Raw genomic sequence first — 20,462 nt, forward strand, 5'->3', positions numbered from 1 at the left:
TTTTTGTCTAGATCACCTGTCTATTGTCAAGAGTGAGGTATTGAAGTCACCCATTATCACTGTATTGGGATCAATATTTTATTTTAGCTGCAGTTGTATGTCTTGTATGAAAATTAGGTGTCATGTGTTCAGTGCATAAATGTTTAGAATTATAATATTCTCTTAGTGGATTTTTCCTTCAATGAGTATGTAATGTTCTTCCCCATCTCTTCTGAGTAATTTTGATTCAAAGTCCATTTCTTTTAGATATTAAAATAGCTATGCTAGCTTGCTTCTTGGATCCATTTGCTTGGAATACTTTTTTCCTAAGGTGATATCTATCCTTCATGGTAAGGTGTTCATCATGCAGCAGAATGATGGGCCCTGTTTACTAATCGAGTTTGTTAGTTTACCTTTTTATTGGGGAATTGAGACTGTTAATATCAAGAGTTATTCATAAGCACTATTTATTATTCCTTTTTTGTGTGATCTTAATTGATCTGTGTTTATTTATTCTTGTGTCCTCTTAGGTGTAGTGGACCTACTCTTCAGATTGAATTTTCTGTCTAGTGCCTTGTGTAGATTTGGATTGGTAGACATAAATTGCTCAAATTTGTTTTTATTATGGAGTGTTATTCTTCATCTGTTGATTATGATTGATAGTTTTGCTGGGTTATAGTAATCTGACTGGGCATTTGTGGTCTGTCAGAGCTTGTAGAACTTCTTCTCAGGCCTTTTTCCTTCCAGAGTCTCCACTGAGAAATCAGGTGTCTTTCTAATAGGCCTGCCTTTGCATGTGATTTGATCTTGCAGTTTTTAATAACCTTTATTAATTATTTAGTATCATTTTTTAAAATATTCTTCATTCAGAATGTTTAGTGTTTTGATTACTATGTGTTTTGGAGAATTGCTTATTTTGTTCCTATCTCTTTGATGTTTTGTATGCCTCTTGCACCTTGATAAGCATCTCCTTCTATGATTTTGTTAAAAATATTTTCTGTGCCTTTGATATGAGTTTCTTTTTCTTATGTACATATTATTCATAAATTTGATCTCATCATTTTGTCCCAGATTTCCTGGATGTTTTATGCCTGGACTGTTTTTTATTTAATGTATTATTTGACTGACTGAGATAGATAACATTTTTTCCACATTGTCTTTAAGACCCGAAATTCTCTCCTCTATGTCTCTTAATCTGTTGGTGAGGCTTATCACTCATGTTTTTACTCGATGTCCTGGGGTTTTCATGACCAGTGTATTTCACCAGTTTGGTTTTCTTAGTGTGAGTCTATTTCTGGATTAAATTCTACTCTTATGTCTTGAATTGTTTTTATTGTTTCATTCAGCTGTTTATTTTATGTTTTAATTAATGCATTTATTTATACCTTCTTTAAGGTCCTTCAACACACTCTTGATTGCTGTTTTGAAGTCCTTGTCTTCACTCCAGCTAAGTTGCTTTTTTTAGGGCCTATTATAATACATTTGTCAGATTCTGGAGGAGACATATTGCTATGTCTGGTTCATATTTGTGGCTCGTGTGTGTGTGTGTGTGTGTGTGTGTGTGTGTGTGCACGCTGAGACCTAGACCTCTGGAGCAATGATGTTTTATGAGTTTCTTAGTGTAGATATCTGGTCTTACCTTTGTTGGATGGGTGTTCTGCTCTTTGGTTATTCTTGCCCACTCTTGGTTCTAGCCAGGTTTAGTTGCTGAGTGGTCCCTGATTCTCTGCTAACTGTGGTGGCTTTGGGGTCCCTGTTAGAAGTTGTGTGGGTACAAGAGGAGTCACAAAAGAATGTAGAAGGAAAGGCTGAAAGGGGTGGTGTGGAAGAACTATGGGGACCCTGGATCCTGAGTCTATTCCAAGAAGCTGAGTCCCAAGGGAATCAACTACACTGATATTTAAAATCATCATACTTGGTAGGGCAGCTGTAGAATAGATTAAGTTAGGGACAGAAAAGAGCACCAGTAGTAGGTGAATTTCTGGGTCCAGATGAAAGGAGCACACTGTATGGCAGGTGCTCCCACAGACAGCCCAGGGGCCCACAGGGGTGTTGCTGGAGTTATCCCATTGACAGTTATACAAGGACAAGTTCTCCCCCCTCTTTGAGAACTACTTCCACTTATTCACAGACAGTTCTTATTGCCTGAGGGAAACCATGTTAAGCCCTAGGCTATCAGCAAAACATTTGCTTCTATGACTTCATTAAACAAAAAGAAACACTCCAAGATGTGGGGAAAGGATGGAGAAAATCAGAGCTGTTCTGATTGGAGTGAGGCTGAGGCTTAAGCTTCTAATTATCTTCAAATGTCATGCAGTCTACTATGTAACCTAGGGTTGCCAGCCTCTGCCCCTTCTCCGGTGCTGAGAAGAATAGGCTAGAGCTAATGAGTTCTGTGTCAATGCTACTACTACTGACAGGGATACACGTAGTCTCAGGTGACTCACAAACAAGACAAAGTGTAGCAAAAGTGGTCATACATTCTATTTCAGTGAGACTTTAATAATTGAGTGGTATTTCACTGTCTAATATTTCATGTGTGTTTGTCATCATGTTCACACAAATTATATAGAGTATTTTATTTAACAGCATCAACCCAAACTAGAGTCAGTACTCTGAAGGTATGTGACATCCCATCATTTGTCTTTCTTGATTACAATGTGGCAAGCATGGCTGAGTGGCTGCATAGCACCTCTGGGCACCCTCGGCCTCTTGAAACTTCCCCCTCTCTCTTTTATATGCTTCATTTATGATTATATACAAACAAACATATTTGCATTCAGGGGCATTACTTCAATTATTCTCATCAATGTTTCACCCTGAGGTATAAGCTATGCTATAAATATATTCTATGTTAGGAGATGAAACCAGACCATTTTGGTTTATTCTGAAGCTTGCTTCTAAGCTAAGAAAACATACATATAAGTAGCACATGCCTCCTAGAGTCATACACTTCTATTCTGTAGCTAGAAACAAGTTGTTAATTTTTACTTGTCTTATACTGATTTTCCTAAGCAAAAAATAAAGAAAGAAAGGAAGAAAGAAAGAAAAGGAAGAAAGAAGGAAGAAAGGGAAAACATCCCATGAGAGAAACAAGTGAAACAAATGATAGAGCTGCTAATAATTTAACCCTCTCTTCACAATTTTAAGATCTGGTATCTTTCCCCACATCAGGGTGAGGAAGGCTGTGGCTATACTAGCATAGGATACAAAATATCAGTGTAGCCTTAGAAGAGAAATTACTCTGAGTATGCGGTGAAAGATGTATTTTGTTTCTGGCCTCTCCTTTTCTTCTCTCCTTTAGTGAGGTGTGTAACGATATGGGTATCCACTTACCCCCTCAAAGAGATCCCAGGACAGACCAAAGTATGGATGCCAACAACTTGGTGAACAAATGAGTTTTGTTGGGGTTTCTTACAGGGGTAAGGGTGAGGAGTCACTTACAGAAGTACAAATGACTCAAAGACAGCTGCATTACCAAGACCCACCCCAGCATGGGTGTCAGCTCATGAAATCTGGGAAATCTGGAGCACATTGCATAGCCTGCAGGCAGCTCAATTGGCTGCCTTTCTAAGTGGGTCTAGTCTAAACCTCTTCTAGGCAGCTTGGCTGTTTTCTGTTCCTCCTAGGCAACTGGTATGGTCTCAGAGTCTTCTTTGCAGCTTGGCTCTGCTCCCATGAAGGGACTCTCAGCTTTGATGACTTACTCTGGAAGAGAGAGGCCTGGTGAATCTGCTCAGTTTCAGGGACTTTCTAGAGCTACTTTGAACTGTTGACCTTTCTGCTTAAGGAGTTTTCCTGCAGCATGGATGTTTCAGTCTCAGAGAAAACTGTTACACAGCATAGAGTGAGAAGGTTTTCTGTCACACAGGCTCCATGCTGTGATGTTGTCCCTCATTGTGACCCAGAAACAACAGAGCTAAATGACCATGCACTACAACTTTAGAAACCATGAGCCCAGAGCAACCTTCCATCCCTGTATTACTTTTCTCAGGAATTTTGCGGCAGTTATTAAAAGAAGCAAATATACTACTCAAGGAGCACCTGTACTGTGGTGGACCTGTTTATCTTGAGTTAATGATTCAGATTTTTATAATGTGATATAATGTAAACATTTTGAGACACAGTGCATGAAATGTTAGGAATACAAATGTTGACATATTATTACTAAATGCTTTGGCTAGTTAGGTTTTTTGTTTTGTTTTTTCTTATTTTATCAAATTACCACAAACTAGGATCATCTGGGAAAAGGAAAATATTTATAATTATTTTTCAAATAGGTCAGAACTGACATTCAGAGAAACAGTGCTTAATTAATAGAAGTTTCAGATACATTCATGGATAAGAGTCAAAACAACTTCAAACTGAAATTAAAAAGCCACTGTATGCTCAAGTTTCTGCAGAGTTGATGAGAACTTCCATGATTGTAGGGAGTTGGGATTTTGCAAGTCAAATGGGCTTGGGCTACGCTACTTTAGTTCCCTTAGTGGCCACTCACTAGCCACTTGTCTGTGTGACCTAATATCCTTGTGGCTATCACTTGAAACATTTGAAAGGTATTAGTAGACCTCTAGCTTCCACCAACCTCAAAGAAGAATATCATATTTCATCTGAAGCCTATAGCAGAGATGTTCTACTTCACTGTAAGTTACCTGCCCGATGTCCCCTGCCAATGCATTTGGCAAATACCTGGATTTATAACTTTCTTTTGTTCTATAACTACGGAAAGTTTGAAAAACTGTGTCCATGTTAGAACATGTTATTTGGGCAACCTGATGATGGTCACTCATATTGACTCAAGAAAAAAAACTACCCCTTATTCTCTTTGATATTCTCACAGTTGAAATCTGTATTTTGCCTCAACAAAGCAAATGACACATGAGAGAAGAATCCTAGATGGTAAAATAAAAGCAGCAAAAACCACATTTGAAGTAAGCAAAGTATGACAACAAAAGATTCCGTCAGACAGGCACTAAAGGATGAGTCTGAGACTCAAAAAGGAAAATTAGAAAAAATGCACCTTGCTGTGGGAGAGTAAATAAGTGTAATTTACAAGAGTGGTTTTGTTCTGTTGGATTGAAATGTCCATATAAGATGACCCAAGCCTTTCTCTTTTTTGGTGTCAAGAAATATTAACCACAATGTATAGTACTGGGTGTTTTTAAGTGTGTAGACCTTTGTAGAAAAAGCATAAAATAAGCATGTAGCTACCATCTATCTAACTGAGAATACTGAACAAGGCTGTGTGCCTAAGGAAAAGCCCCCAGGGTGTTAAGTTGGGATCCCAAAGTGACTCAGTGGCTTTCACAAATACAGTGGTAGTTTTAATGCAATTGGTTCCCATAAGCTTATAGGGAGTGGCACTATTAGGAGGTGTGGCTTTGTTGGAGTAGGTGTGGCCTTGTTGGAGGAGGTGTGTCACTGTGGAGGTGGGCTTTGAGGTCTCATATATGATCAAGATACCGCCTAGTGTCTCAGAGCACTTCCTGTTGTCTGTACAAGATATAGGACTCTTAGCTACTTCTCCAGTACCATGCCTGTGTGTTTTCTGCCATGTCCCACCATGATGATAATGGACTGAACCTCTGGATTGTAAGCCACCCAATTACATGTTTTTAGTTATAGGAGTTGTTGTGGTCTTGGTATCCCTTCACAGTATTAGAAACCCTAACCAAGACACAGAAAGAAAGGAAAAAGAGGGACCAATGAGAGGTGGACATCAGTGATCCCCAAAGACTCACAGGCTTGCCCTACGCAATGGAGAAAAGGCAAGAACACGTGATGAACATAGCTGTGCTCAGTGTTGCTCTGGGGTTTCTAGCCAGGGCTATACATCAACAGAGGAGATAAAATACCAGGAGGGCTGAAAGACAGATAATTAAATCACAGGCCGCATGACCCCTGTGTGGGAAATCCATGTTACCTCCTAATGTTGTAGAATTAAGTGAGGTTTGCTCTTGCTGTTGTCTGCTCTAAGGAGGTGTGGGTGCTTCTGCTGTTGCCTCCATGTGGGCTGACACCTATGAGCACTGGGTCACCTCGGCCTCTCAGGAAAGCACAGCTGAGCTCCTGTGCATACCAGTGGGGAGCGAGGTCACTTGGAGAAGTGTACACAGGATGTGCACACAGTTCTGGTTGGAGGCCAAGGTTCATGAATAATGAGAGGTGAAGTCACGGATATGAATCCCTCCCATTCTGATCAACACTTCTCTGCCAATGTTTTCTACAGTGAATTCGTTATTTTCCTCACTTGTGTTCTCATGGATGATGTTCTCTGTGTAACCCAGACACTCAGTCATCCCTTTATCACAGCGTCTTCTGGACCCGCTTTATTCTTTCACACACAACAGACTCCCACCTCACATCGTAATTGAAAACCTCTCTTCAAATGAGTCTCCTTTAAACATTAATGAATAACTCAAGGAACTCGCTGTGTATCAGAAATAATTTATCTACCAGGGAAAGGGGGAAAGGGAATACATATTTGTTTCCTTTACATGCATGAGGAATATTTTTCTTTTTTTTATGCAAGGATCAGCCTTTTCAATTTTCAGGTGAAAAGCCCCAAATATTTTAATGGAAATTTGATTTCATATTTACTATATTTCAAGTTCTGTTTCTAAAATAGAGTGGGGCCTAAGAACCTGCCCTCCTAATAGTAAGAGAGTGAGCAAGGAGCAGAAGGTACAGGGCTCTGCATCCTCAGGGATACTCAGCAGGGGTCCTCCCTCTCCAAGCACCACCATAACTTGACAGCAGGGTACACTTGGTTAACTGAGACTGGAGAAAATCATTGTAACTGTGTAACCAAGAGGATCCATGTGTTTGTCTGTTTTGTTTTGACACATAGTGTCAGTGTGTAAGAGGCTGACCTGGAGTGAACTATGCCACCCAGGTTCACTCCAAAGTTGCCATCTTCCTGTCTGTGCCCCCTGAGTGCCAGCCTGACACAGTGTGCCCCACACCCAGCTCCATATTGCTTACATTACCAGAGTATGAACCACATGCCCAATTAAGTTTCCATGTCTCCAAATGCACCAGCAGGTCACCAGCACTTTAAACCACAGTGACCAAGTTCACCTCTTCCATGTCTGGAGCAATTTCTGGTAATATTTGGATTTGTAGTATTTTGCTTTGCTGAAGCAAATTCTCACAGGCAACTCAGGAAAACCTGTGAGTCCTTTCATTAGCTTTGGGGAGTACTCTTATTTCCTTCCCTTTCCCTCTTCTCTCCTTTCCTTTCTTGTCTCCCTCCTCCTGTCTCCTCTCTCCCTTCCCTTCTTCCCTCTCTTCCTTGTTCTCTTTCTTTCCTCCCTTTTAAAAGCACATTGCATCCAGGATTAGCAGCAGAGTATTACATACAACATGAATACAAGTCTTCAGTGCCTGCATGTTTTATTCAAATGTACCAGCGTAGTTTATGATCAGTGTTGGTGTAACAGAATAGTGTGCAGAGTTATTTGGTGTATAAAACCTCTCTACTTGATCTTTTCAGGGAAAGGCCAGAAGGCTGATGAATTACTGCCGCAAATAGCTGGCATCCACTGACATCCTTAATTGCCTTTTGGAAAGTCAGCCTGCGCATCACTGAGATAATGAGCATTTTTGTTTATCTAAAGTGATTTGAAAATTGGAGTTCAAAAGTAAATCTCTCTTAACAGGAGACAAATAATATCATCAGTGCCTAACGGAAAAAAAAAAGTTTAGGAATAAAGTAAACAGCGAAAGCTTCTATTAGTCTTTCTGATTTGATTACTATTGTCTTTTAATTGTTTAAGAGTCCATCTGAGATCAAATCCTAATTCTGAATTCCATCTCCTGTTAGTCTCTTTTCTGTGAGATAGGACCATTTCTTCCTGGTCCACAGTGATGGAGGCTTCCGTGGGTCTGATGACATTATGGTGTCTTGATATGCAAAATGTGGAGATAATTTAAGATCCCCTAACCAGGAGGTGGAAAAGCAAATAAAAAAAAGACATATGTATTCTAATTTAATTAGGAACCATGCCATAACCTTACAAAATATGCAATGCAGCCAATAAAGGGAAATACCATAGATGTTACAAACCTTCCCATCTCATCCCACACCCCCAGAAATGTCTACCACCTTGAGCTTTGCAAAGCACTTATTGTTTATAAAGACATTTTTACCACCTCTGTGATCATCCCTAATTTTGCTAATTTCAATTCTGCATGAAAATGTGCCTGTGCTCTATGAATTACATTGCAATAATTCTTCCACAAAAGTGTGTGTAAACCCTTTCATTGTGTTGTTTATAGCTGTGTTTATTCTGCTTTTATTGTTGCATATAATTTTCTTATATGATTCTACCCTGGTTGATCCATTTATTTTATTTCATTTAATGTTTGAATTATTTTCAGTTGGGAAGATTTATGTGGAAGATATACTGGTCCAAATTCCTGCTTATGCATGGGAGTGAGCTGTAGAAATCCTTCACGGTGCCACAGATAAATGTGAACAGTTTCCAAAAAGAGGCTGTAAGAGGTTCTGAGCTCACACTGACTGAGGAGAGCTTCCATCTTCCTACATCTTTTATAGGAAAGATTTGTCCATTTTTCTCTGATGTCAGTACGGTTGGTAAGAAAGAAGATGGGGTGTGTGAGTGAGCTGCTACTGTTAATTATTGCAGGGGAAGAGGTGCCCAGGGCAATTAGGAGGAAAAGTAGATAAACAAATCCAATTAAAGGGAAGGAGTGAGAGTGTGCCTTCTCACAGAAGACACAACCATGTAGGTAGAAAACACTAAGAAATTCAGCAAACACCTATTAGACCTGATGCCCAAAGTCAGTAAGTTACAAGATATGAGACCACCATGTAAATACTTATTTATTGTTCCATACACTAGCAAGAGCAACTGAATGACGAAATTAAAATATAATCATTTCCTCCTACAAGAGAAAGTACAAGAAATACTTACAAAAATAAAATAATGTTAGAACTGCAAGCCACATATCCCCAAAAGAACAAAACTATTGGTATAATTTAGAGAAAAATTGAAATGAATGGAAACACATTTTGAATCCACAGGACATAGGACTTCATGTTGTTAAGGCAGGCACTAGTCTCCAATTGCTCTATGTATTCAGATAATTTAATTAATTATGCCAGGTAGCTTTTCTTTCAAAGAAATAAAGATCCATGCAGAATTTCAAGTTAACAAAATAATCTAAAAGAATGTTAGCAAAGAAAAAATAAAGTTGGAGCCAGTGGTTTGCATATTCCAGGAAATTCTTACAGAAATGCCATCTGCATTTGTGGTGAAATGGACAAGCTAACCTAACGTTTATATGGAAATACAAGAAACCAAGACTAGACAAAGACAACCAAAAGATAGATATTGGTGGACTCACTAAGCCTTATTGGAAAACTATAAATTATACTACCAGAGCAAAGACTCCCAACAGGCTAGGCTGAGCCACCCAGTCCAAGACACCAACCAAAGAGAAAGGTGGTCACACTGCAAAGAACAGACACAGAGATTCAGCCACTCTGAGTCTGTATTTGAGAAACTAATAATTTTATATAATGGGGGAACAAAGGATGGGCTGGTGTGATCATGTGTGTGTGTGTGTATGTGTATGTGTGTGTGTGTGTGTGTGTGTGTGTGTGTGTATGTGTGTGTGTGTGTGTATCTGTCTGTCTGTCTGACTGACTGACATGGAAGGGAATCCAGACTGTTCTGGATCTGGGAGTGGTTCAAAAGTGGTTCGTTACTGGTACCACTTAGGGCATAGGCCAGTTCTTCAGACATTATCACTTCTGCTCCATGTGGGAATTATCCTCATTTAGGATTGATTGTCTGCAAGCTTGCTGTTATTTGGGTGAAATTCTAATTTTTCCTTGTAGATAATTTTGATAGACCAATACTGTTTTTCTTGGTACCTACGTACTGAAAACCACCTTCTCTGCAAGTATTAAAAAAAAAACAAAACAGCAGGTGATATGAAGCTGATTTACTGAGTAAATTTATTGTGAAGGGTTGGAATGTTGCATGTCCAGAGCAAAATTCTCTGAGGCCATAAACAGTTCCCTTAAGATGACTCATTGCCTGCCTGACTTAGGGTTTTTATTGCTGCAACAAAACACCATGACCCAAAAAACAAGTTGGGAAGGAAAGGGTTTATTTGCTTTATTCATCACCAAAGGAAGTCAAATAGGGCAGGAACCTAGAAAATGCCCTTCAGGCTTTCCTACAGCTGGATCTTAGGGAGGCATTTTCTCAACTGAGGGTCCCTCGGTTCAGATAACTCTAGTTTGTATGGCGAATTGACCTAAGCCTAGCCAGCATGCTACTTTTATGTCTGATTCCCAATCAACTCAAGTATCAGGTAACTCTTTGGACTGTAGTTTCTTAGCAAACCTTTAGCTCCCACCAACCTCAGAGCTGAGGATGCGTTGGATAACATAAAATATGTAACAGGTTTTCCCCTGCTTCACCGTAGCCTGCCTCCCTGCTGTCCACATCAAATTCCAAGGATATGATGTATTTTGATCCTATCTACCCCCACTCTTCCCATCAAATCCTTCAAGAATCCCTCACCACTATATCTCCCTCACAACTCCATGTCCTCCTTATTTAACCCACTGAAACCAATTTGTCTGTCTGTGTATTCATGTTTTTTTAATTATCTGTATTTAGTGTGTGTGTGTGTGTGTGTGTGTGTGTGTGTGTGTGTGTGTGTGTATGTGTGTGTGTATACACATGCACACTTATTCCATGATGCACATCTGAGGTCCCAGGGCAACTCTTCCCTTCCTGCATGTGGGTCTTAAGGATCTTTCTCAGAACTTGAGTCATTAGGCGTGGTGGCTTTTTACCTGCTTTGCCATCTTTCTGTACCCAGCACATCTGTGATTGTTTTTAGGGGAGGTGACTTACTGAGATGGAGCCTGAAGCCTGGAGACTCATACATGCTAGGCAATTGCTCCACCACTGAACTCTACCCTCATCATTTGATTTATGAGTCTATCCTGACCTGTAACTACACAAAGGTTATGGCACTGCTTCCATCTTGAGAGTGCTATTTGGGACACCTCAAATCCATGTTCTCCCACTGTGATCAGTCATATTTGCTAAGCATAAACCATCTCTTATTCCCTTTGAGATATCAATCACATGTTGCCTGGAAAGACAGAATCGAAGTCCTGAAAGATCATAACTTTGAACCAAGAGTATTACAGACACCAAAAATATATTAAAATTGAAAGTGAAATCAAAGCTTCCTACATCATTCTCTGTTGGTACCAGAACGTTATATCAAGGTTTCTCTCTGGACTATTCTGAGTCATGTACTTGCATTTGTATAACACAAAGAAAACTGCCTTTAATTTATTTTCTATTTTCATATTGGTGATTACGTTAAGTGCATCAAGTTAATGTTCTGTCCAATAACTGACTTGGGGTACAGAAGCCAATAGAGTATCTGAGGTTGACAGGTTTCTGTAGGGAGGAGGATGTTTTATCAGAACAGGGAAAGATGGCTGCCCTTCCCTGGCCCTGTTAGAAAGGTTGGGACCTTTCTCCCAGAACATACCAATCTTGCCCTGAGCTAAAGAGCCAGTTGAAGGGCACCAGGGTCCCTTAAGACAAAAATCACAGACAAGAAGCCTTGTGCATGTCCAGGCCTCCTGCAGTCCTCTCTGATGGGCAATTCTTGGTGTCCCTTTCTTTAATCAGTTCTCCAGGTGTGTGAGTGAGGACATACAGACCCTCATCAGCTGGTCTGATGTCCATACCCAGTGAGGACCTGTCTCATGCCCAGTGTGAGTGGGTACCTGTTGAGTTCAGCTCAGCCCCTAATCTATAGCATCATGAGCTATGAAGGTGGCTATCATCTATCCTCTGATGCTGTTTCCTTTTGTCTCCGATTGCCGACAATCTTTCCAACCCCTTTTGTCTTACACCACACCCTCACCTGAGAAATGACTGGCAGTTATATTTTGTAGAAAGTGTAGGTTTGATTTTCATTGCTCATCATTCTGCAGAGTCCAATGCACACATTTTGAGTGCTGCTCTAGGGTGATGACCAGGCTCCTGGCATGTAGATCTGCCACAGTGGCTCCCCACACTACTTCTTTCTCATCCACACCTGCTTCTCCATTTGCTATTGGTAAATTCTGACATAAAAATATTTAGAAGAGAATTGAGAGGCCTGGTTATAAGTGTTCATCCATTCTTGTGTGCCCTTTAAACCTGCCTGCTCTGAAAGGCATTTTCAATGGTAAAAGCAATGCACTCAGGACCTCTAGGGACATGTGCTCAGGGAGGGTAAATCTGTATGTAGTGTCTGATGGTGAGTTTCCAGATGGGGCTGAGAATCCCTGTGCTCCTACTATGGATCAGTATGTCCTTGCAATCTGTTTAATGCTACTCCATTTATGTTTTTAATGCTTTGGTTGGGGATTTAAAATCCCTCAAAGTGCAGGGCTAAGGTTCAATCTAGTATAGAGGATGTGATAGGCATTATAGAGAAAACTTCTTTAATAAATAAGTCATAGGACTGCTAGTCATCCAAGGTCAATGAGTGGCCAACATATGATGTTAGGTTAGGCATCCTTAATTAATTAGTTAATAAGCCTATGTTTAGACAGTGTCTCCTGTATCCCATACTAGTCTTGAACTTGCTATTTAGCTAACAGTCACCTCTGTTCACTTCCAGAGAATAGGGATTACTCATGTGCACCAGCAAGCCTGCTTTATGTGGTACTTGAAGGGTTCTAGCAGACCTGAGCACGGCAAACCTTGCCCTTCCCCCATCCCTCTCCCTTGCAAACCATAGATTTTTATCCCTAAAGCTATCCACCAAGGTCTATTATCTCATTTGGACACTTTCTTATACTGGACTCATTCCTAAGGCTGATCACCAAGGTGTAGCTATCAAAGCATTAAAGTCTAGCAATCAAAAGCCCACTTTTGGCTACCATAATTGACATGTCCAATCAAAACAAACCACTGCATCCTAGCCCATTCTCATATGGACTTCCCTTTTTTCCTCTTAAAAAAAATCATACTACAGTCTGGAGAGATGGCTGAGAGGTTAAGAGCACTGGCTGCTCTTCCAGAGGTCCTGAGTTCAATTCCTAGCAACCACCTATAACGAGATTTGGTACCCTTTTCTGGCATGTCTATGCCAGAAGACTGTATACTTAATAAATAAATAAAACTTTTTTAATGGCCAATTTATGGGGCCTGATCTATTAAAAAATTCAAGAAAAAAGAAATTCAAAAAAATCATACCTTCAAAGTCATTTGCTGCTGTTTTCTGCCTAACTCAGAAATCTGCCATTTTACTTCTCTTCCCCACTCAGTAAAGGATCCCTCTGTGAAAATAGGTGTGTGGGTGTGGTTTGTGTCTAATCTGTGTTGAGGAGGAGCAACCTGCTGTGTACTGGTCCCTTCAGTGTGAAGATCAAACCCAGGGTCTTGTGAACACAAGGCACATGACAAGGACGAACATACAGAATACACAATGACAAACACTCGTAACTGAGCTAGAGCCCCAGACAAGATGGTACCTCTTTAAATGCAAACACACCTTAAAGCTGATGTGTGCTGACCTGTTGGAAAATGTGAGCATAGATGGCCATATCCTACCTGTTCCTCTCAACGGTGGTTCAGCAAGCATTATTCAATGCTCAGGGCATATTCGTCTGGCACACTGGCAGGAATAATACATATCAACTGTAATTGCAGCACACTGCAGTGACAAAGGCCAAGAAGGTACAATGTCTGTGTAGATCACATGACACCAAAATCTTGTCCTTAGAAAGGGAGCTTGTGTCCCACTTGGCAGGCTTAGAGAGTGTGGAGGGAGATGGCTTCACTCTTCATTGAAGCAATTCTCAGTGGCTCTCAGCAGTTCCACAAGAGTGGTTCAGGGCCTGTTCTGCAGTTTTCTAGCTTGCTTCTCTGCTCACACTGTCCCAATTATTATTTTAAGTTTATTTATTTATCTTTTGAAAATAACACTGGGCAATTTATTATCATAAATTATATTAATGAGGTTTTTTCAACCATTAACCCATGATGCTCTGGTTACATATAATAGTTTGACTTGAACTAGCCACTGGGCTTCAGCAGAAATCAGTTTTATGACAGTGACTTTGTGACAGATCAGTGGAGCACAAGGCCCAGCTGGTCACCAAGAGAAGCTGTCTAAAGAGTCAGGAGCAAGGAGAGAAATCCCTCTAGAGTTACTTTATATGGGAGGCAAATCATCACTTAAGGGCTGTCCTGAATCTGTGGACCTCTGACAGAGTGTGGGCATCTGGAATGCTGGTGTTAAGTTCTGTCATTAGAGCCCATCTGGAATCTTCTAGCCTCATGCAGGGAATGGCTGTCACTAGGATGAAGACTGCTGGAAGCCACATCCCAGAGAGACAACAAGGAGATAAAGAATTGGTCTCCCGGATGCAACATACTTAGAAAACATAGCTAGCAAAGATCTTAGATATGTTGCCAAACGTGCAAACTGTATGAGCAAATGGAGATTCTACTGTGATTCAAATTTCAAAAGACCAAGGCATATGACTTTAGCTGTGTACTTACAGGGCCATCCTTCAACTCTAATTTCAGGTGTCGAAGAGGTGTGCTTTCATATGTCTGTCTGTTTGTTTACAGTATTAGAGCCCTCCTCTGGATGACTCTTATGACTCTCTTTTTGAAGTGCACAGCCATTCTACTTCATACAATGCCTTCCATTCACTTATTACTTTGCACTTGCAAATGCCCACGGAGCTACGCCTAGAAGTACACACCCTTACTTCCTTGAATTCACAGGGAAGGTCGGAGGGTGATAGAAGTGGGTGGCCTTCTCTGGTAATCTGGAGGCATATTAAATTTGAACAGGCAAAAAAATAGGACAGAGTATAAAGAGGGTGACTTGGTGAGTTAGATAGCCAGTGTGAGGGGCAAGCTTGGGCTATGTGAGACCCTGTCTAAAGAAGAACAAATACCAAACAAAATAAAAATTTAACCAGTACCAAAAACAATACAACTAACTAAAAGCAAGGAAATCACACAGATCTTCTAATCTGTCTATGGGTCTTTAAGCTCATGTCTCTCTTTACCATATGATTTGAAATCACAGAGAAATTGAATATGATTCTTACCACACTGCATTTCAATCATTGGAAACCTCTGCCATAGAATTCCAATGAAAATATGTTAATTATTGGAAGAAGTATAATATGTTTTTACAGCATACCCTCTGAGATAAAATACCATTGCCATGTCAGGAATTTCAAATGCATGCAAGAGTAAAGGCAGAATATAAAAGGATGGTTTATAGTCCTGTAACAGTTTTAGAATGCAGTTCTGTTTATTGTAACATTCACCACGTGGTTTGATAAAATCACCCTTCAAAGGACATTAGTGCCCAAACCCTTGGGATCTGAGAATACTCCCTTCTTAGTACATGATCTCCAAGGGGCTTTCCCCTCGCAGGGTCAAAAAGGCTGCATGTTAAAGGGAAAGATGTTGACATAATGGCTTGTCCTAGATTATCCAGGGTCATTATGAGGTCCCCCATGGGAAAAAGATGAAGAGATCTAACATGGAACATTAGAAGCACACAACATAAGACAGTCTGGTGTCAGCGCAGACAGTCTGGAACCAAAGAACGCACAAGGCTCTGGAAGCCAGAAAGATAGGGAACCAGATAGTTGCAACACTTGTAAGGTGAGGAAGTCCCACCTACACTTTGAGGTTGGATCTCTGACATCAAGGACAGGTTGTTCTAAGCCAACACATTTATAGCAGTTTGTCGTAGGAGAAACAGAAATGAATGAAACATAAAGGAAGAAACTGGAAAGCTGCAACTCTTTAGAAATGTAGCATACATGAGTTGTAAAAGCCTTTGAGTATCTGTGAGTTGGTTAAACACTATGAAAAATCCTTTTAAAACTTATACATTGAGACTTTGACCAATCAGAGACACTTATGGCTAAGAGCAGTCACAGGCCAGAGTACTAATCCAATGGTGTGGCTCATTTTCCAAGAGCCATCAAGTCCTTCTGTAGCACAAATTTTAGTTGGTTGTAATAATAAAAACCCAGAACCAGATATCGGAGTAAATTCTGAAAGATCAGAGAAGTAGAGCAGCCAGCCACTAGAGAGACTTCCCTCTAGGAATCCTCAGACTGCAAGGGGCTGAGCTCCTGTCTCCACCACGCCTTATATTCCTCTCTCCCCAGCCATATTTCCTGTTTCCTCCTACCAAGTGCTGGGAATAAAGGTGTGAGCCACCACTGCCTGGCCTCCATGGTTAACTAGTGGCTAGCTCTGCGTTCTGATCTCCAGGCAAGCCTTATTTGTTAGAGCACAAACGAAATATCACCACATCCTCCTCCATTGCTGAGGGAAGGTTAGCTCAGAGGAAAGATGTAATCTGCAAGCTACAGAGCAGCCTCCTCAGAGCTGAATGATCACACACCCGGGCTTTGGCCCTGCAGCCTTGGGGTGTGTGGAGTAAGACCTGCTGAGTCAAGCCCTCTGGTTCTGTGGTGCACTGTGAAAGCATCCTTAGCTAGCTAGTCCATTCCTATAAAGGCCAGTTTTCTGGGGGAAGCACTCAATATCTGCATACAGCTTCTAGAGCTGTGTTCTATCACAGGAACAGAAAGCAAGAGAGGGCAGATATTGACATTTCAACCTGACAAGGTTATTGTGATGGAAAAGGGCCAAGGAATGTGAATGTATCAGTACTGAGAGGCCATATTAATATGTGATTAGTAAATGTAATGTATGGATGGCAACTTAAGTCAGTGCTATTCCTACACCCAGGGAACACAACCTAGCCCATTACATTTGCTCACATTTAGTCTGTTGTTTGAGAAACCCCAACACTCTTTAAAAAAAAAATGACCCGTTGGCAGTTGTATTGTGGGATTTTTGTCTGCAGAGCACTCCTGACTTGTTTCTGTGCCTTCCTGACACGGAGGCAGGAAGGCTGCCGGCAGCTTTGTTCCATGATAGGCCCTGGAGAGCCCCCCAGTTACAGAAATAAACCAAAGACACCTGGGTCGCCTCTTCTGGGAAATCAGAGAAGGCAGTGCTGGACGCAGGAGAGTGGCGCAGTGCCGAGCTCTACTTCAGGGTGAATACAGAACAGGCCCTGCAATAGCTGCCACAGACACTGGACCTGTAAAACTGAATGGCTGCTAAGACGGAGGACTGGTCCTCAGAGACCCACACATTCATGTGTCCCTCCATAATTATACCCTCACCCATCCTTTCTGCCTCCTCACCTATATTTTGTATTATATGTCTTTACGGGTTTTTTGTTTTGTTTTGTTTTGTTTTATTTGCGTTGTCACAGTTTCTTAAACGGGACCCAGAGTTGGAGTGGCTTCTAGGACTGGGGCTGAGTTGCACAGTCAAGCAAAGCTTACCTATGAGCCGTTTTGGTGTCCAGTCACTCTATTAGCCTCCTGTTCCTGTCTCTGTGGTTGATTTTCATATCATTTACCTTTAAAACTATACTGAAATATATAGTGGGTTTGAGATGAATCCAAGTCACCCAAGTCTGGGCATGATGCAAGAAAGGTAGGCATTAGTTCAAGCTGCTGCTGGTGTCTTTGTGTGAGAGACATTTCCTCTTGCTTTTATTGAAGGCAGTCTCCATGTAACAGGAGTGCGAACTTCAGTCTGGTTAGAACAGAAACTTAAACTACAGACACAAGGTGTCTGGGGATTGGGACCAGGATGAGAACTAGGAATTATGTGGAACATGAACTTTCAGGTGGGAAACTCAGAGGATACAGGAACCTCAGTGCTTAACATATATTTGAGAGCCTGAAAAGTGGTGCACAAATACACAGTGAACCCACCATCAAGATTTTAAATAAAGCCGGGATTTTCTTTTTATTATGAACCAACATCTGTAAAAGCATAAAACTTAGTATTTTTCTCCCCCAGGGGTTAAAGCAAGTATGCTGTGTGCCAGTCGAGAAAGCTCTAGAAGGATGCAGACATTCCCTTAAGAGCTCCTATATGAGTATAGCATTTGTGACTCCAATTTTTGAACATTTTTTGTAATATAAAATGAGCTACAATCAACCTGCCCTCATTTAACTGAAACAGTTGATAATTAGAATTCACAACACACACACACACACACACACACACACACACACACACACACACACCCATTAGCCCTGAGTCGCTGGGATTCTCATTACCGGTAAACAGCAGGTTGCTTGTCTTCCCAGAAGGGAAACAGGCTCTTCAAGGAAAGCAATCCATTCCCAGCACAAGATTGATGTCTGTGGGAACAGATGGATCTCAAAATTCAAGACTGCAACCTCAGCTGCACCTTGCCCTCACATACGTGGGGTGTGGGTGGTGTGTGTGGGTGGGGTGGTGAGTGAGCAGAATGCGTATGTGTGAGTATGAGAAATGGGGAGTTCTTGTGTGATACAGAGACAGACACTGAAGAAGAAAGGTGGGAGAAAAATAAAGAATAAAGGAGGCTGTAGAAAGAGGCAGATGAGAATGGATGAATAGATGAGTACTTTGAGACCTATAGACCACTGACAGGACCATGGCGCTATCCGGAATTGAGAGCATGTTTCTGCTCTTCTAGGTAACATGCACTGTAGGAATACAGTTCAGGAAAATAAAAGTGATGGATAAGGTGCGGGGCTTGACAGAGGTGATGCTGGGATGCTGGCTGTGCCCCACTGCAGCGGATTTCTCAAAGAGATGCACAGTGTCACCTTAAATCTGTTTTATGTCCTCATTCATTTCAGAAAACGAGGATGGAGAAGATCTCAGAGGCCTGACTTCAAAGATGGCTCTTACAGTGGTGGTGTCCGCAGCACACTGTAGAGTCCCATGGTAGTTTTAAGGCACCCTTGTCTAAGAGGAAGAAAGCTTTGGAGGATGGGGGCATTGGGTTTGGCTAAAGAGAGTCCGTACAACTGACTCGTAAGCACGTGCTTTCACTCTCATTAATACTGAAATGATTTGATCAGACATGACCACACTTCTAATTAGAATTTCAGAATAATATTTAAGTAAAATCCTTCTTCATTATCAGACTGAAGCAAGAATAAGAAGTGATGGAACAGTTTCCATGGATGTCTGCAGAAATCCCAGCTTTCCCATGCAAGGCAGAGGGAGAGGGGCAAGATGGACACTGTCTGCAAGGATATGTAAGTCATAATGTGCTTCGAGTTCCTTTCAATGCAGGAAATCTTGCTAGATATGATTCATATGAATCTCCTTCCTTTTCAGATTCAGTCTTCCAGCCTGGAATGGCTAACACACTCTCTTAGCAGGCTGACTCTTTTCCTCTCCTCACTTAGCACAATGATCGGATTCTTCCTTTTGTAGTTAGTTGTCCATTGCCTCTAATGGGATAGTATATGGATAGGAACCTGGTCCTTGTTTAGTCCAGAAACCAACCAGCCTCAGCAAGTGTCTTTATAATGAACATGCCTTTGGGAGTGTTTTTCATTCTCCATAGTATTTAATGCAAATGAGCCCGGAAGGAGGTATTTAAGAGTGAACACACACACAGACACACACTCACACACACTCACAATTCTCTCTGACACACACACCCTCACATACTCTCATTCATACACACAGACATACACACTCACATACACACAGAGTGCAAATCTCTATTAAGTACAGATGAGGGTGTGACTCACAGTTACAATTAACCAGCACAGACTTCTCTATGCTCTTTAGCTCAGATGAGTGAGTTCCTGAGATATGACATGTTGGAAGAAGAATAAGCAAGATATGTGCTTTTAATTTTTCGTATTCTGATAAATTTTTCAGAATTCCAGGTGCATCTTAGGGATAGGATGGAAGAGTCAGAAGAAATTTCAATAGTACTATAAAACATAAAAAAAATTAGTAACTTTTATTGAAGTAGGTAATAAAAATGAAATTCCCAATAAGAAGAATGATTTTGAGTCTTTCAAAGGACATCAGGGCACTCATAGAGTCAATACTTATACATACTTACTGTGTTTATGAAGTTTTACCCATTCCACAAAGCATTTGAGAATTGTTAGAGAAGTATGATTAACAACAAAATAGCCTTTCAGTTCAGAAACCTGGTCACCAAGGTAGCAGAGAAGTAGAACAGCTTTACTGTTGGATGGGTATCCTGCCAGAATTACACACCAATACTACATAGGCAGAAATAAGTCTCCGTGTGTATTACAGAGCAGAGAAACCCATTCCATCAATGCTCTTAAAGTGAGTAGTAACTGGTCTCGAGGAGGAGATTCTAATAACACTGTTGATTACACTTGGATCACCCCAAATTTACCTGAATAACTCTTAGATTGAGCTGACTGGCTTTATCTAAAAAAGACAAACTTCTCTGACCTTGACAGGTGGCATTTCAGTAGGAAGAAATACCTGCACATATATGGTCATCACTGACCTATTCATGATAGCAAGGAAAAGGGATAAGCCTAGATGTCCATCAACAGATGA

The 20,462-nt window shown here is 40.9% G+C and overlaps 1 long non-coding RNA gene across 2 annotated transcripts in view; it reads right to left on the reverse strand.

Annotated features, from left to right (window-relative positions):
• The window catches only part of LOC131894575 (uncharacterized), a 76,397-nt gene extending 64,381 nt beyond the window's left edge, over positions 1 to 12,016 (reverse strand). For both annotated transcript variants that reach the window (XR_009374951.1, XR_009374952.1), the window contains exon 1: positions 11,917 to 12,016. This is a non-coding gene — a long non-coding RNA (uncharacterized LOC131894575). The remainder of the gene's footprint in view (positions 1 to 11,916) is intronic.
• Between the last annotated feature and the right edge of the window lie 8,446 nt (positions 12,017 to 20,462).

This window comes from Peromyscus eremicus, chromosome 17 (assembly GCF_949786415.1).
Source record: "Peromyscus eremicus chromosome 17, PerEre_H2_v1, whole genome shotgun sequence".
Taxonomy (NCBI): domain Eukaryota; kingdom Metazoa; phylum Chordata; class Mammalia; order Rodentia; family Cricetidae; genus Peromyscus; species Peromyscus eremicus.